The sequence below is a fragment of the Orbicella franksi genome, chromosome 5 (assembly GCF_964199315.1).
Source record: "Orbicella franksi chromosome 5, jaOrbFran1.1, whole genome shotgun sequence".
In the NCBI taxonomy this organism is placed as follows: Eukaryota; Metazoa; Cnidaria; class Anthozoa; order Scleractinia; family Merulinidae; genus Orbicella; species Orbicella franksi.
In genome coordinates this window covers 25,356,470-25,371,441 of record NC_138149.1, presented here as the reverse complement: position 1 = coordinate 25,371,441, position 14,972 = coordinate 25,356,470, and the positions used below count along the sequence as shown (strand labels likewise).

The window sequence follows — 14,972 nt, the reverse complement described above, 5'->3', positions numbered from 1 at the left end:
TCCTAATCATTAAGAACACAAACAGAGTAAGATTAGGAAATAACTACAAATGATCGCAAAGGAATCGTCAAAAGAATGATTAGAAACCGGTCTGTGAAGTTTATCAAGCATGCATTGAATCAAACAAAAAGCAGTATTAAAATAAGAGTAATTTACACGGTTTAAGAAGGCTGAAAACGTCCTATGAATTTAAGAAAATTACAAATCGAATTTACGCAATAACTTCAATAGGTTGGCAAACTCAGTGTCTAAAGAAAGGTTTAAAACCGTTCTGCAAAGGTTCTTTAAGCCATAGTGTACATTGAATTAAATCAAGCAGTTTTAAATAAACGTTCTTTAAGAGTTTTAGGTCGATCGAACCTCTGCTTTACATAATTAAGTATCATGAGCTATTGCGCTGCTCGAAATCATTTATCTAAGGAGAGCCTTAAGTTCGTTACGATAATTTGCGCTGAAAATAAAACAGATACAAGGATTTATGGCACAATTTGCAGTAGCCATTAATCTACCAACATGTACAAAGTATGGGTCGCGACAATTCGGCCATATGATGGTGTCCGTGAAGAGGAAAATAAACCAGAAGACGAAGACGGGAAGCCAGCACACTGCAAACCCTAACACAATAGCAATGGCCATCTTTAGCACGTTTCGCTCCCTTTGCTGGCGTTGTTGTCTAGCGTTGGCTAATTGCTCGCCTGGAATCTTCTGTGACTTGAGCTTTAGATAGATGATAATGTAAAGTACGGCTATCAACACCAACGGGATGAAAGTGAATACAACAATATAGGACAAGAGGTAATTCTCAAAGGATAAGGACTCTCTAAAAACTTCATTCCATTGCCGCTCACAAACCAGTTTTTCTGGATATTCAACAAGTTTGCGAGCGATGAATTCTGGGGAGTTAACAGCTATCGCGACGATCCAAGCGGCGAGAACGAAGAACGGGCACGTCTTTGAACTGATGAGTGGAGAACGGAGAGGAAATACCACAGCACCAAATCGATCCACTGCTATCAGAACCAGGCTCTGAACAGACACTAGCGGAAACGTCTGGTAACAAGGCAACCAGCTTACATCAGACCTGCCCAAGAGGACCACCGATCAGCCAGGAGTCTTTATAGAGCGTTTGTATCTTCGAAGGAATCAAGAAAATCGGTAACAGCAGATCGGACATGGCCATGTTTACAAAGAAAAAGTTGATGGCTTTTCTCATGGTTTTCGTCTTGTAGACAATTATTCCGATGACGGTGTTCCCAGCCAACGAAAAAATGAAGATCAGGCAGTAAGCAAAAGTCATTCCAACTTTTTCTGCTGTAGGATTGCTGGGACAGCTCGATGACTGTGTTCCATTCATAGTTGTATTCACGTTGTCCGACATTGCCGTTTAGTTTCTTTTTCCGCTCCGCCTCAAGCTAATCTGCTCACTTAGTAACGTCACTCTATTTATAGGTTTTAGGTTCCTGTTTGGCGAGTAGCTCAACAAATTGGAGTGACCTATCAGCTTGCGCCACAATCTGCTTTTCATTTCACATCTTAACGTTAATGAAACTGGAAGCAGACAGTGTTCTAGAATGGCGCTGCTGCGTCAAATGAAGTAGCGATTGGTTGGACTGGTTTTAGCGCTGTTCGAAGAATGATTAAACGCTGTTAAATTTTCGTCTTCTGTTATTGTTTGGTGGGCATCAAATTGTCCATCAAGACGAGTCAGTGAGAACACAGGACGTTCAATGTTAGAGCCCTAGCTCAATTAAATCAATTATCCTGATGCCCTATCAGAGAATTTGCATCTTATCGGAGTTTAAATTTAGAAATTTAAATGTCTATAATATATTCATATTTATATGTCTAATTTGCTGCGAAGACGACCCAGATTATCTTAATTAAAAACTTTCTCTTAATTGTCTCTCTCCGCTGTTTTTAATGTAAATTTGCTACCAACCCTAATTTTTTTACATATTGTCAGTTCCATCTTTCGTTCCTTTGTCATCAAAGTTCTTTAAATCATTTTTAAAATACACTCATCTTGCAGTTGTTTTAAGACGTCATCGGGTGACACCAACTTAGAATTCAGAATCATTAAATGGAGAACGAAAGTCTGTTTGATAAGACGGACCGAAAGCCTCGTTTTTCTAGCCATAAATTTTTTTTACAATCTGGGCCGGGTTGTTCAAAGTCGAATTAAATTAACCCAGGATTAGCGAGAATTTTGATTTCAGTTTTGTAACTTTTCGGTGAGATTTTCTGTATATATTGTTTGTCCTTCAGTTTTGAGCTTGATTAATCTTGAAATATTCGAAACATAACAAGTTAAAAACATTTTTATGAAACAAGAATAAATACTTTGGTTAATTTTTAATCCTGGGTTAGCGATAACCGGCTTTCGAGCAACCCGGCCCTGGTAGACAAACCATGAAATACAATTCAAATGGAGTCCAATACATACATTTTATCTGAAGACTAATAGAATGTGGATGTTCTTAACAAAATCACCTGCCACTAACTTGGTCAGTTGGACTATATACTGCTTTTCTCTTAAAAATAGAGCATCGATATCATAAGCCTGCTTAAAGCAATATCCAGGAGTAATCATAGACTATATATTGGTAGATTGCTTTACGAACCAATCAGTGCTACCTGATTAATTGTTTGCAGGACGAAAACACAACTACATTTTGTAAGGAGGCTCTTAAGACTCTGGCCGTAATTTCGACTGAAAATCAAACAAATGTAAGGGTTAATGGCACAATTTGCACGAGCAACGATCAGTGTAATAACATAATAATGTATGGTGCTACAAGACACTTTATCTAGTAAGGTAAAAATAGTGTACGGCACCCAAGATACTTCAAAACTTAATACAATAGCAATGACCATTTTAAACAAATTTCTCTCCCTTTTCTCTTGTTGCTGTGCAGCGTTGATCGAACGCTCGCCTGGAGTCGGCTGTGACTTACGCTTCAAAACAATCGTACAGTAAAGTACAGTCATTAAAACCAAAGGGGTATAAGGGAATACAACAAATATTGCCAAAATGTAATTTGCAAAGGACGAGGACTCTCCAAAGGCTTCACTCCATTCCCGAGCACACGTTAGCTTCCTTGCGGAGTATCCAACAAGTCTGAAGGGGAAAAGATATGGGGACTGGATAGCCATCGCGATGATCCAAGTGGAGGGAATGAAGAAGAGGCAAAGTTTAGGGCTGATGAGCGGAGAACGGAGGGAAAATACCACAGCTCCAAATCGATCTACGTACAGGCGGTTTGGGGTTTGTTGTCGACTAGCAGTGAGAAGACAACAATTGCTTTGCAAACTGACGTATGACGTAATGATGGAAGTCAGTGAAGGAAGTTATCAACACTAATTTATTACGTCGATCGTCCTTCAAATATTCTTTATGTGAGATCTCTGGAGATCTTCCTTTAAGTTAACTCATCCCTTTTACAACAACCGTACGATGCCAACCAAACAAAGAAAAAGTAAAGGACTGGTGCAACTTCGCCGACATCCTTATTTACGCAATGCGTAAATACATAGTTGGGGGCCCAAGTTGCAAATCACCTTGGCAAATAAAACAAAATATATAAAATTGTTAACCACAACTATAACAAATTTTCCAATCCGATTGGTTGTAAGACGGCTGGAAATCAGCAGTCAATTAGGACTCTTTTCGCGCATTCTGCACAGCGCGAGAAGTACGCTAGTTTGAACGGAGAGAATCCTCTTGTTTGCTGTCACTCTTGGGAAACCGATTGTGCGCGACACGTTGAGTTGGTGGTTGGCGCCAAAGCAAGTACTCCATACAAATTGTGTACGTTGTTTTGATTATACTTTCTGTAAATATTTTGAAGCTTAAATAAAGTCTTCGCTACATTTTGTTTGCTTGTGAAATATGTTTGCTTTCATGGCAAGATTTGCGTTTCTCCATTTCTTTCATGAACCTGTCCAAGTTCACGATCTTGGAACCAAAGTTATTTTCATTTTCTTTTTCAGCTTCCTGCGAGTTATTTAGGAACGATTGCTGCTTACTGTTTTTAATTACGAATTTAACAGATCCAAATGCTCAGAAGTTTCCACTTGAACGTTCCGCGAAACAAAATGTGACCTATCGATCGCAATCTCGTCGCGCTTTTCGTGATACGGGGCTGCCGACTTTCGCTCTTGAAATATCCTTTTTTGCCCCTTTTCGGCCAGCTTTGTGCCACTTGAGCTGTTTTCTTACTCTTTCTGGGATGTATTTTTTCCATTTTTTCTTCTATAGACAACACTTTCATCGAAAACAGAACAGGGACCCGGCATTTTTAAGTTGCCTGAGGCAGCCATGTTTGTTTACAACTCGCACACGCATGCTATCGCGACAGATATTGCGCGATTTTCTCGCGGGTAATTTGCTCACGTGTACATTGGGAATCATTCTTGGCGCGGTCAAAAAACCCTTTCGAGCCCCCGTAAAGTGTTTTTTTCTCATACGATGTTATATTTTCCTAAATTGACAGGACTCGCTAGGACCTGGTGCTACCCAGTAATTCTGTTTATACTCAACCTATGGTTAAAAGCGGCAAGATTTTTCAATACAAGATCCCAAAAGAAATATTGCGTACAAACGGCAATAACAATAATAAATAAAACTTTTTCTAAAGGTTCTAAGGAAATTCGAGGCTCAAACTGCGCGAATATCCGAATGCAAATTAAGATGTTTAAAAAACCCATCCGGTCACGTTTTCAGGTTAATTTAATGCATGATTGGCAGTTCAGGCTAAATCATTCCGCCTTCTTCTTAATATGAATAAAGCAGTATCAACGGATAACAAACCAGCTAATAAATGGAGTCCGACAGAAGCATAATTTAATAAGAAAGTGAACTTTAGGATGTCATCGAACTCCAGCACAACGATGAATGGAACACAGCCACCAAGCTGCTTCAGTAATCCTGCAGCAGAAAAAAATGGAAAAACCTCTTACTGCCTGATCCTTGTCGTTTCGCTGACCGGGAACACATTAGTCGAAATAATGGTCTACAAGACTGACAAGACTGACTTATTGATTGGTAAACGGTGCTCTCGGTCACACCTCGTATAAACTGCATGTCTTCTTTTCCGATGTTTCCACGATTGTATCTATTCAGAGCCTGGTACTGATAGCATTGGATCGATTTGGAGCTGTGGTATTTCCCCTCCGTTCTCCGATCATCAGCCCTAAACCGTGCCTCTTCTTCATTCAAACTCGCAATTCGAGGCAAAAGTCGCCATCATCTTTGCAAGACAATGAACTCTGATTGGTTGTCAGTTAAGGCCCAAAATGAGAAACCGAATGCAAGAGTTAAGGCGGCGTACCTGTAGTGACCATAAGCCGTTCTACCGCGCTGCAATTGCAACAGGCCATTCCATGAAAACGCTTCGTTTTTATCAATCACCCTCTATCTCGTGAAAGGAGTCGGTGGGTCGGTTAGAAATATAAATGTAAGATGATACTATCTTCCCCGTGGCTGCCACTTTGCATCGGAACTGCTGTCACTCCACAAGGTGTTCGAAGACGATGTTATGGAGGCTCTGTTAGATGTCAGAGTCACTTGAAGATGGGTATGTAGTGTGTTTAGCTAAGACAAAAAGAAAACGAAAACGAAAAGAAAAGAAAAGAAAAGAAAAAAAAATGGGGACAGGCAATCAGCCAAAAGCACCTTTTTTACACTTTTTAAAAAACTTGACTTGGGCCTCTGTCGGGCGAAATGTGAAAAATATGAAAAACAACAATTAACAACAACAAAAAAGTTTACTATTTTAAATCCAAGGTTACATGGGACACAAGCTAGAAGCAGAACGAAAATTCTTAGACAATTAAGATTTTTATTATCTAAAAACCAGGTCAAACGTGAAACTAAAATGTCAAATGTCTCAGCTGCTTAATGCGCATTTGACGTATCAGTAACACCCGTCTTCACCACGATATAAATAAAGCAGTGCTTAACAGCCAACAAACTAGTACACTTTACGACACCGGAAGACTCGAACTCAGCAATAAACGGGACTCACCCAACGAGCTGCTTCAGTAATCCTGCAGCAGTGGAAATTGGAAAAACCTATCCTTACTGACTGATCTTTATTGTTTCGTTTACTGGGAGTACTTTAATCGGAATAATTGTCTACAAGACAAAAACCATGAGAAAAACTACCAACTTTCTGTTAGTAAACATGGCCGTGTCCGATCTGCTGTTACCGATTTTCTTGTTCCCGCAAGTTATAACAGAGTTATATATCAACTCCTGGCTGGTAGGCGGTCTTTTTGGTCAGGCCTTTTGTAAGCGTATGTCTTTGTTTCCGATGTCTCCGTCGCTGTATGTATTCAGAGCCTGCTGGTTCTGATAGCAGCGGATCGATTTGGAGCTGTGGTATTTCCCCTACTTTCTCCACTCGTCAGCCCTAAGCTTTGCCTCTTCTTCATTCCCGCCACTTGAATCATCGCGATGGCTGTCCAGTCCCCTTATCTCTTCGCTTCAGACTCGTTGAACATTCACGGAAGTTGGTTTGCACTCGGGAATGGGATGAAGTCTTTGGAGAGTTTTCGTCCTGTGCAAATTACGAGTTTTAGTAATATTTATAATTTTCCTTTATGCAACTTTACTCTATAGTTGTTGTTAACCGTTTTGCAATCATAATCTATTTTACCGTTTTCTGTGGTAATTTGGTAGCAATAAAATTCACCCAATTCAAATTCAACCTATTCATAGCCATTCTAGTTAGCTCCCGAGTTTTATAACTTTATCCACAATCCATGTCACGGATTAAAATCGTTTGATGATGGAGTAGAAAGCTTAACAGGAAGTTTCTGTCAGTCAGAAAGTAATGCAAGATTTAATCACATGCAGTTTCCAGGTGCTCTGCACGCATGCCCGCAGACACGGAGTGCTTTCCATGCAATTAAAAATTCATCTTCGGAAATTTCAGGTGGCGAGTGGAACATCATTATTCACACAACTTGATAAAAAGAGGACAACCTCGCGAGCCCTGTTCCATTAGATTCTCCTCTAGATTCTCCACACCGTGTAAAGCGCAACATGAACGTTCGCTGAAAACTATCCTGACATCGCTATCTTTAACACAGGCATTGCGGTTCAGTCAAGGTCGAGCAAAATGGTGCGAGAGATAAGATATGCAGATGTACAAACAAATAGAAAAGCCAAAACACGACAAAATTCTCACTATAAGCAATGAGAAAAAGACCAACAAAGCGTCTCTCTTTTTTTTTTTTTTTCGCAAATATTCGGTCACCGAATAGCTGTGATTTTAGGTCGAAACAATTTCAGTATGATCGTCCAAAACGATATTGTAATAACTGTCTTCTTGGAAGACCGCATGGCTAATTTGGATATAATATATCAAACACAAGAGACAGTGTTTCATGTAATATATTAAAGGCGAAAGACAGTGTTTCATCGAGATATCCAAACACCGAGAAGAGAGTTGAAAATATGAAGCGCGGCGGAGGAGTTTTGACGAAATTTGAGGTGTTTGGATAGCCAATGAAACACTGTCTCGAGTGTTTGATATATCTTCTCAATCGAAACAAAACCTAAGGAGTAAACGGAGAAGAAAAATCTTCAAACTCTATTCTAATTAACACCGGGTATCCTTCACGGTTGTGATTTTCTTTGTTTTTGATGTGTAAACCTGATAATTATTAACGAGTTTGAGAAGGTCAAATGATCATCTTTAAGGTCATAGTGAATATAGACCATTACAAATGCCTCCAAATATGCTTCAACTGAACTGCATCAAAAATATTAGGGGAAAATTCTCTTTTTCATTTTTTTTTTTTTTTTTTTGCAAAAAATTTTTCCTGTGAAATGCCAATACGTTTTATGGCATCTTTGAGGCACCATTCTTAAATTCTCGATAGGTCACTTTCGACATATTAAAATTTAGCTTGATAATGAGGCCTACAGGACTCAAACAAAAGAAGTGAGTAAACATGTCATTCAATTTCCTTTGTTTGTGTCCTCTAGGACTCACTGCCAAGATAAATTTTAATATATCGAAAACAGTTAATGGCCATGGCAATTTATAATTGCACGAAAATCACTCATTACTATGAAACGGGCTAGAAACGTACATTCTTAGACGATTTGTCTTTCATTTTTGAAAGTAACAAATATCATTATTCTTCTAGCAATATATGAGGGTGATTTTGTAGAGGAGAGGTGTGCATTTGATGTCTAATAGTGAAATGTGGGAATTTTTCTGTTGACGAATATGGGAAAAAGTCACTTCTTTTCAAGTTTACCAGACCAAGCTTAAGAGGGAATCCAACACACTTAAAAACTTGGGTTTGGCATGAATAAATAACTTGTTTTAGACACTCTTACAAAACCAAGCTCGACTCACTAATAAAATTTAGCTAGTTATAAAAAAAACAACAACAACAACAACAACAACAACAACAAATTTTGGAGTGATGTGAAGTTTATATGAAATAATTTATATATGAACTGCGGTTGTAGTTGAAAGTGAAGAATGATCATCGCAGTTAATTTTCCAATTTAAGCAATTGGAAAGAAGAAGCCTGAAAAAATCAAGCCCTGATTTTTTCAGGCTTCTTCTTTCCAATTGCTTAAATTGGAAAATTAACTGCGATGATCATTCTTCACTTTCGTCTACAACCGCAGTTCATATATGAATTATTTTATGTAAACTTCATATCATTTCACTCCTCACGGGAAGATATGAACTCAATTAATTGACCTCGCTCCCAATGTGTGGCTTCATAGCTCAGTTGGTAGAGCATCGCACCGGTATCGCGGAGGTCGCGGGTTCGAATCCTGTTGAAGCCCTGATTTTTTCAGGCTTCTTCTTTCCAATTGCTTAAATTGGAAAATTAACTGCGATGATCATTCTTCACTTTCAAATTTTGGAGTGTTAAAAACTTGAAGGCCATGAATTGAATGCCTTCCGTGTCATTCGGCAGTGAACAACAAACGTTTTTAAATCGGTTTTCAAGAACTGCTAAAATAAGCGATTGTCGGAAGACAAGCAAAAAGTCTTCCTGACCTCGAATGACAGCGAAAGTGTGACGATTAGAGCCGTTAATTTTATATGACTTAAGGCCTTGTATGTCAAAGCAAACCATGATAACACTAGCCACAAATACATATTCTGGACTGTTTTGATTTGTGTGATTAGCTACAAATAGATGTGAGCTGGGTTAGCTTAAATTTTCCACCTTTAGTTGACATAACAGTGAAAGACTAGCACAAGAAATAGGATTTTTTTTTTCAATTTAATCGCTGCGTGACAAAATATGGGTGAGTCTTGTTTACAAAATTGTCTTATTACCATACGCGCTTTAGTCACTGATGAAACGACAATTTTCAAGTCTGAATTTTCTCGTGTTTGCTTCCTATGAAACCGTAAGTATTAAAAGTAAATTTATTTGCTACAGCTTACCTCAGGGTGTATTTTTGCGCATAGTTTCTTTTTTCTGGCATAGCTTGTACACCTCCACATTTCTTAATGGCTCTTTGCCTAAAAGTAAAACTGTGAAAAGCAATACTGGAATGAGTAAACAGCTTCGTCGCTAAGCTGTACAGAACCATTGAACAAAACAAACACACTATGAACTTTTTTAAAAGTCAAGAGATAAAGGCAGAGTCGCCTAAGAAGATTTTATTGACATGGTGATTGAGAGAAATAAAATTGTACGTGCCAGTTCTTTATAGTCGGGGGCCCGGTGCTTAGAAATGTGTAAAATGGGTATCAGAGTAAGGCCTTCTGGCTACCTTTAAAATGCTGGCATGCTGCGAATTCTAGAAAAAAAAAAACTGTCAAATAAATTCTTTAGCTTTCTTGTTAATTCTTTTTGTATTTTTCTCTTGTAGCCTGTGCACTTCCATTTGTAGTTTCAGTTTTTCCCATAAAGGCGGTGAGAAACGAACGGTACACATAGCAGCACAGGAACAACTTATGTCCCTTGGCAGACATCATAGAGATCGGCGATGAAGGCTTGAAAATTTTCCAAAAGGGTCGTCACCACAGCTGGTGAACTCAAACAACATGTACTGAAATGTGAAATAAAGTTTAGAAGAGTGAGTCAGGGAGGACGATGATTTTAAATAAGTAAAGCTGCGCAAACGCCACAATAACCAGTTTCATAATCTTGTTGTGTGGATGCCGTCCACAAATTGCGCATGCAGAAATGTTTCAAAATTCTTTATTCGACAGCGTCATCGTCGTGGTTAGCTTAAATTTTTCAGACTTCAAGAAAGTAATTTTTATCCCACTGTCATACAATTATAATCTTCAGTTCGTCAGTTCCCTACATGCAATTACGCACACGTAGTCAAAAATTAAACAGGATTAAAGTTTTGTCTAGTTTGACGATTTTTACATTGTTAACCTGGATTCGCTAAGAACTTCCACAACTATGATGTCGAAGAATTGACGAATAAAACGCAATTTAGACTCGATATTTTGTTCAAAGTCTCTGTAAATGTCTGAAATATTTCGAGTTTGCAACTTCCTTGTTAAAATTGCAGGTTTACTGGAGTAATTCTTCTTTCAACTGGTGGCATTTGCTTCTCGGCCGCGTAGCTTATTCTCTCTCCAATTCAAAATGAAACTTAATTCTCACCTTGTTTTCTCTGTTACACCCTCAATAAACTCGTTCGTGTGCTCTGTAGGCTCCGCAAATAATCAGTGCGCGTGTAGCCAAGGTCTTAAAAGCGCAAAATTTGTCCGCCATTACCAAGATTTCGTTACAAGCGGATCAAATCTGACCACGAGGTACCGAGGAATAAAATGCAAATGAAACCTCGCACCTCGTTTTGCACGAGCAATATGCAGGGCGACGCTGCTTGATCTTTTGTTGAGTTGAGTTAATTGGCCACGCTCGATATATCAATATTCTAATCATGGGTCCTCGTTCCCTTGGTCGCTTTCCATTCAATCAAAAATTCCGACAATTTGGAACCGGGGACAAATGCTACGGAAATTTCTTGGGAAAGTTTCCGAAAAGTCCGGAAATTATTGCATTTCCGATAAGCGAAGCATTCAACTGAAACTTCCGGGAATTTCGGTAGGAAAGTCAAGTGGAGAGGAAATTTCCGATAAGAAATTTCCGAAATATTCGGTATACCTCGCAAGGTTGCCACTTTTCCTGAAATTTCGAAAAATACTCTTCCATTTGTCTCTGGGAATTTGCTTAAACTCAAGCCTTGTTTTTCCATGGACTGGAAAACGCCCAAAGAAAACATCACCAGATAAAGATGATTTTCCTCAGAGCCTCGGAGCATGTAAGAATATTGACATATCGAGCTTGGCCTAATTGGTGATTGCTATCAGAATGACAATTTATTTTCCCTTTAAAAAAAAAACTGTGGAGAGAAATCAGAAGCACCTAATTTTTTGAAAATTTAAAGTGACCCTGAACCCTCTTCAGAGATTTTTTTTTTTAATTTTGTAAACAGTTTTTGAGTTAAAAGCGCTTAAAGTTACGCTTAAATGTGTTTTTTAACAGGCAGCCTGATATATAAAACTGATGACCGCAACATGTTTATCTATGATTGGACATTTGTGTGATACCATTACTGTAACATCACTTGTTAAACAGTGGCGGTATTCATCCTTCAAAGTATAGCTTCTGGAAATGTGCTGGAAACTGTTGCCAGACTCCTTCACGCTTCAATTTGCTCGAAAGTGCCGAGTCGGCTATTATTTCCTAAAACTATTTAATTATTCCCATAAGTTACTTTGTGAAATCGTTTGAACAGGCAAACGCTAACACTTGTTCGCTAGACAATATCAAAGGTGAATTCGGCATTTGCACCTATAAATCAACAATAAATATCACACTGAAAATCCTCTGATGTACGGAAGTACGTGTCCCAGAAACGTCTTCAGTTGGCAGAAGTTTCATGGTCGTGATCATAACATGCAAGTGACTGACAAACGCAGTTCTCGTTCGGGTTTTTATTTCAGTCATAATACCATTTAGATCTCGACAAGGAATGAAAAATATTCTTTAACTGTGAGAAAAAAAAAAAAAAAAAAAAGACGCCAACTATCTTGAGGGCTAGGTTCTTGGGCTTATGCACATGACGGTTTATTGTAAAATAAATAAAGTCTGCTGCGCTTATGAAGCTTAAAAATGCTCTCGAATCAAACATAGTTTAACACTCTACCCCGGGTATAGGTAATGATGACATGATAATAAGTTACGGAGAGTCCCTCCGGCCTGGGACAAGCCTGAGACCAGGCGAAAATAGAGGCGGACAGTACAGTTAGATCAAGCCTGATTTACTCGTTGGGTGGAAGGGTGCGTCCCTGTCGCTTCCGCGGCCTCGAGTAAAATGATGATATGGAACATTTGTAAAGGGGGAGGGGTAGTCAATTCTTTTATACTGTCATTTGCATGTAGTCTTTAGGGTGTCAATTACCGATGCAAATGAGTTTGCATAGAACACAGTGGCGATACAAAAAGGAGACAAAGGGATGAGGGAGTTTAATTTGTTTCACTTGGACTGAGGGGAGTTCTGAAATCGAAGCTGAGGACTTATAAAGTGAGTAACAACTTAATTGTATAAAGTACGAAAGTAAGTGTCTGAAGAAAAACCTTCCGGACGCTGCAGGTGATAACAACGTGTAAATGATCGACAGAAGCTCCCTGTCTTGGCTTCTCACTCAGTCAACAAACCATTTCGATCATAACGCGTACGTGGAAAAAATATTCACTAAAAACTGAACCAAACAGCAACCTCAACAGAAAAAATAACCAGGGTATTTGGAAGGCGCAATCCTAAAGCAATAAAAAAAAAAAAGGTGAAGAAGAAAAATGGGTATTTATAACCTGTTTTAAAGAGTGAGTCTTACTAGTGACACATAGACAATGAACCATCAACAATACTTCAGTAACAGCTGGCAAAAATTGTATAATGAGCTCAGCAGAGGGAAAAACACCAGGACATTTTCTTCAAAATACAAGTTAGTCTCCCAAGAAAGGCACTGTTAGTATATAAACCTTTGCATATGCCTGTTGTCTTCAGAATCAGGTTCAGGGAGTTCTGTGTGGGACATCACGATTTGGTGCTGCACCTAGGCAGCTCATAAAATACTGTTGAGTAAAACAAAGACGAAAGAAAAAGGGTGCTTAATTTGTTGCACTAAAACTGTGAGAGAGTTATGAGAAAACATACATAGAAATGGCTGAGGAATGGGAATCGGTCGGACTTTATTATTCAATATTGTATTGACATTTTCACGCACTTTAATTTATTGCTTCCAAATTAAGAAAATTGCCAAATAGTATTCATAAACCTTATTGCTTGCTAATCAATAAGAAAATTAATAATTTACGAAATAACTACAAATGATGGCAAAGGAATCGTCCAAAGAATAGTTAGAAACCGGTCTTTGAAGTATATTAAGCGTACATTGAATCAAACAAAAAGTAGTATTGAAATAAGAATTATTTACACGCTTTAAAGTGCAAATGACTCGAAAATTGATCGACATTTTTTTTCTGTAACCCAAATCTTTATGTTATAAAAAACATTTTAGCGAAAAAATTAACTTATTTACGTTTCGAGGACATAGTTTAAAATGCGACGAAAGATGAGTATTTTTAGGCAAAATGTGGGACAAGAGCCTGGAAACGAGTGCAGATTTGTGACGTCATCAGTTGTGATGACTGGATCAAGAGTTTTCCTCTACGCCGTCTGAGGACGATGTAGAATCGTTCGCAAGTTCCGAAGAAGATGATGCGTTCATCACGGGCGAGATATGTGCGTACCAAGTTGTTGTTGTTGTTGTATCTCTAAAAGCTTGAGTGACGCTTACTACTTTTCGCCAAATAAAATACCATCGAATGTGACAGAAAACACTTAAAGCGATCAAGAGTTTTCCTCTACGTCGTCTGAGGACGATGTTGAATCGTTCGCAAGTTCCGAAGAAGATGATGCGTTCATCACGGGCGAGATATGTGCGTACCAGGATAAACCTTTGACCAGCTCTGATGAGAATGATGGCGATGGTCTTGAGGATGAAGAAGCTGATGAGGATGGCTCAACGTCTGCCACTCTAGTGCGACGATTTTAGAAAATAGCTGGTTTTCACATGACGTCACCAAAATTCGAACCACCAAACTATTGATTTTCCTGAAATTTTACTTAAATGATGTATAAGAGCAGCTGAAAACTAATATTCATACAAATTTTCGCTCCGAATGGGTTCTTGGTTTTGTGATACACTGCGCTTGAATTTCTAAGCTTTTGCGTGACGCGGCATTTACATGACGGCCTAGAGAGCTGTCATGATGGTTAAAAAAGTGACCTATTTCGGGGAACTTGGCTATCGGAACAATTCATGTCTTAGAAAAAGGATTATTTTAATGTTTTAGAGTTCCTCGAGGGATAAATTCACGCTTTTGCAGCGAAACTCAGTGACAGATGTTTCTGTTGGTTTCCGGCCGCCATGTTGGTGCCCATACGGATGGGCATCTGCATGGCGTCTCCATACAAATCTCTATAAATTTGGGTAAAAAATTTCTCCGCATATCTCGCATAAGAAAAATTGCTGTGACCAGAATTTTGGAGAGAGCCTTTGCATATTTACCTTCTTTCATTTCCCAGATTCTAGACTTTATTTATCGACCGGTTTTGATTTTGATTTTGATCTATTTTGAATTGCGTGACACTGAAAACCAGCAATAGAACGTGTGAGTACATGGTGAGTGTGTCTTACCTTGGTCTGTTTAACCATGCTTTAATATCAACCAAAATGAAAAGAGGTGATGGCGTAATCATAACCATCCTTGGTTATCGACATTAGTCCTTACGGGAAGAAAATTTAGCTGACTATTAGTATTACAGATGTTCGAGTCTCATCAATCATTTCATTGTATCTAACAAGTGTTCCTGCAGGCATTGTAGCAATGCTATTCTTGTATCGGCTCGTGAGTTTAGGTGCTGAGGAAGTCGCTTGCGCCAGGGC

General features: G+C 38.7%; 1 pseudogene; it reads right to left on the bottom strand.

Annotated features, from left to right (window-relative positions):
- Positions 1-411: 411 nt before the first annotated feature.
- On the bottom strand, positions 412-1,425 carry LOC145487437 (QRFP-like peptide receptor; annotated as a pseudogene).
- Positions 1,426-14,972: the final 13,547 nt, after the last annotated feature.